The sequence below is a fragment of the Callorhinus ursinus genome, unplaced genomic scaffold, assembly GCF_003265705.2.
Source record: "Callorhinus ursinus isolate GAN/ISIS: 27379988/994484 unplaced genomic scaffold, GSC_fseal_2.0 scaffold69, whole genome shotgun sequence".
NCBI lineage: Eukaryota > Metazoa > Chordata > Mammalia > Carnivora > Otariidae > Callorhinus > Callorhinus ursinus.
This window is the reverse complement of record NW_027397131.1, coordinates 2,218,515-2,222,519: the sequence shown is the minus strand read 5'-3', so window position 1 is coordinate 2,222,519 and position 4,005 is coordinate 2,218,515.

Sequence of the window (4,005 nt, the reverse complement as noted above, 5' to 3'; positions counted from 1 at the left end):
TAATGTCCGTATTGAGTAGGTCCCTCGCTGACGGTACTACCTCTTGTTCTTTTTGCTGAGGTGATTTTTTTCGTCTTGTCATTTTGTCCAGAGGAGAATAGATGAATGAGAGAACAAAATGCTAACCGGTTAACAATGTCCCCAGCAAATATACTCTATGCAAATCAGAAAAGACCTGAAACCAGGGGAAAAGAAAGGGAAAGAAAGAGAAAAAAAGAAAAAGAAAAAAAAGATAAAAACAAAAACAGAACAATACAAAAAAAGCAGATTATGTTCAAATATGGTCAGGCTAGTGCATAGATCAGTGCCACAGGCTAGATTTTGGGCATATTTTGGTCTGTTAGAAAAAAGTGCCTCCTAAAATTTTAAAGGAAGAAAGACATATATGTACAAAATAGGGGTTGATACAATGAAGGGATGGAAGATGACTGTAAAGATGAAAAGTATAAAAGATTTTATAAAAGGAATTGATAGAATAAGTTGTTTGAAAAAAGAAAGAAGATTTAAAAAAAAAAAGAAAAAAGGGAGAGAATGTGATCAGGCAGGAGACTAGAACAAAGCCATACACTAGTGATTTAGGGTATATTTTGATCTGTTAGAAGAAACTGTATCTCAAATTTTAAAGAGAGAACAACTTATATCTATATATATGCCAAAAATAAGGGTAACTACTATAAAGGGATAAAATATCACTCTAAAAATGAAAAATAAAAAATGTTTTTTTTAAAGAAGGGATTGATAAGATGTTGGTTGAAAAAGGGAAAAAGAAACATTAAAAAAAATAGTTAAAAAAAATAACTCTGATGAACTAATGAATCATGGTAAAAAAAAAAAAAAAAAGCCATGAATTCTATGTGCAGTATTCCCCTAGCGCTGGAGTTCTCCCGTTCTCCTTGATCGGTAAACTTGGTCTTGGCTTGCTGGCTGTTCGTGCTGATCTTCTGGGGGAAGGGCCTGTTGCCGTGGTTTCCAAATGTCTTTGTCGGAGGCTGACTTGCCCCGCCCTCGTCGGTCTGGGCTAAGCAAACTGCTCGGGTTTGCTCTCAGGAGCTTTTGTTCCCTGCAAGCTCTCGGTACAGCTTTGGAGGACCAGGGTGAAAATGGTGGCCTCCCAATCTCCACCCCGAGGCCCTGCTCCTCAGTGCACCCCCAGAGAAAAGCAGCCAGTCACTCCCATCTCCCTGGTCTCCAGCCGCACTCCGTGCTCACCCGGCCTGTGACCGAGCGTTTCTATCTCTGGCACCCGACCCCGTGTGGAGTCTCCAAACCCAGCAGATCCCTGCGGTGCGCTCCCGCGCCGCTCCTCTCAGGGGAGAAAGGGGAGTCTCCCCGGCTCTGCCGCTTGTTGGGTCCCTGCTGGAGGAGCAGTGGCCCGACTGGGCCGCGGGTCACAGTTTATGGCAACCCCGAGCTGAGAGCCCGCGCCTCCGCTCCGTCTCTGCAGCCGGCTTCCCCGCTCTGATACCTGGGAGCTCTGCCACACTCAGGCACCCCCGGTCTTTCTGTGACCCCGAGGGTCCTGAGACCACTGCAGCGACGTCCCTCCGCCGAGCCAACTTCTAAAAGGTCCGATTTTGTGCTCCGCGGCTCTATCACTTGCCAGAAGCGGCCGACGGAGGCCCCTCCCCCGCCGTCTATCTTCCCGAATATTGCCTCGGATTCACTTCTCCACACGTCCTACCTTCCAGTAAGTGGTCGCTTCTCTGTTCAGAGAGTTGTTGCTACTCTCTTCTTCGGTCTCCTGTTGAGTTCGTAGGTGTTCAGAATGGTTTGATCCCTATTCAGCTGAATTCCTGAGACCAGACGAAATCCAGGTCTCCTACTCCTCCGCCATCTTGCTCTGCCCCCTAGAGAAGTGGTTCTTAATCAGGGATATAGATATTCATGGAGAGCAATTTAAGATGCAATTACTGGCCCACTTCTCACCATCCCTTATTCAAATTTCTGATTGACTCTTGTAAAGAGAGAGAAAGGGATAAAGTGCCCCTAGGCAATACTCATATACTCTAGATCTTCCCTTCTTTGGCTCAGATCTTCCAAGGCTGGGCTCCTGGCTGAGAGAGTCAGGGACAGTAGTCCTCGATCTTTAGGATACCCAGCAAAAAGCAAACACTTCCTGAAACTTAAAGTGTTTCTCAAACAATAAATTATATAAATTAGTTTATTGCATATAAAAGAGAGAGAGAAAACTGGTTGTGATTCAAATTTATTAGTGCAAACATTGCTTGGGATTTTATCATTGTTTTTAGGTTTCTTAACACAAGAGAACGAAGCTCGAGGTTATCCTGTGCTATTCTCAAGAGCTTCTGCCTCCATCTCTGAAATAGGCTCTGCCGAATGTGCCACCCCGTGGCTCCTCCAGGTAATCATCCTTTCTTTTGTTGTTTTTCAGACAGCCTTTCCCTAGTTTCTGGCCTTCACTATGTAGCTAGATTCTTTCCCTTGCCTTGCCTTTTGGTTTTAAAGCAGTTTAATCATTATGTGCCTCAATATGGTTTTGTTTATGTTTGTGTTGCTTATGGTTTATTCTTGAATCTGTGCCAGAATTTCATGAATTTGTGTGTTGATAACATTTTTCAAATTGGGAAACTTCTTGACCACTGTATCTTCAAATATTATTTCTACCTCATTTTCTCCTGTCCTTCTTGGGCTCCATATTATAGGTATTGACACCTTTTCACTGTGTCCCACATAGCTCTTGTGCTTTTTCTATTACTTTCCATTCCTGTTTTCTCTATCACTTTGGATATTTTCTATTGGTCATTCTTTCGGTTCATTAATCCTGTCTTCTGTGTCTAATCTCTACTAAATACATAATATCACATGTGATTTAAAATTCTAAAATTTTCATTTGATCCTTTTTTATAGATTATAATTCTCTGAAAAATTCTCCATCTTAAAATTTATTTTCTCTAAAAAAATTATTTTCTCTATATTCTTGAACATATAAATCATAGTTATTTTAAAGTCCTTGTCTACTAACTGCAATATCTATGTCACCTGTGGTTCTATTTCTATTGAATGCTTTTTCTTGTAGTTTTCAGAATATGGTCCTAACTCACAGCATGTCTTGAAATTTTTTATTTAATGCTGGTCATTGTGTATAAAAAATTATGTACTTCCAAATGACTATTTCTTCCTTCACAGTGGGTTCATCTTTTCCTCTACTAGGCAGATGAAACTGGGACTGATTATCTTAAGCCAATCAGAGGCTGAACTGAGTTGAGACTGACTTTTAGTTTTGGTAAGGTTTAGCATGCCTCTGATTTGTTACTGAGGTGTTGCCCTTCAGGGTTTTCAATTGAATGTGTGCTGGTGTGTTCACTGGCCTCACTATTCCTAGCAGGATCTAATCTTTGTCTCTTCAGCATTATGAAAGAGTGGAAAACTTCTGTCTGATTTTCAGAGGTTTTTGTCTTGGCTTTCAATTTCTAAAGTCTACTCTTTGTTTCCCCAGCACCAAAAGTCGATGAAAAAATAATGTTACTTCGTGTTTCAGAGGTTTTGTGATTAGCTTTTTAATAATTTGCCCTCATAGCCTCAGAAATTAGCAAATGTCTCGAGAGACTGTGTGTTTGAGGTCCCTCAAGCCTTTAATTACATCTCTACAGCCCCACAAGACCATTAAAAATCTCTGCTGGCTTTTCTTTCCCACAGCTGTCTGGGAAAAATCTCTGATTGCCAGTCTTTTAGAATCTGCATATGTCCCAAAGGAAAAAGTGGCCGCAGATTGCCAGAGAGCTGAAGTTCTCTCCTCTTAAGAAATTTAGTCATTCTTGTCTTCTTTAATTCAGCAACTGTCTTATGTCTTTAAATGAATGAATCTATATGTTATACAGTATTTATAGTTGTTCTTAAAGGAATCATTGGTTAGCCTCATACTACTCCATTCTATCCAGAACTGGATGTTCTTATCTTGCCTTTGAATTGACATTTTGATCACATGATTTCTCTGGTTTTTCATTTTGGTTTCACTCCAGATTCTGTTTCTTGGATTATGCTCAG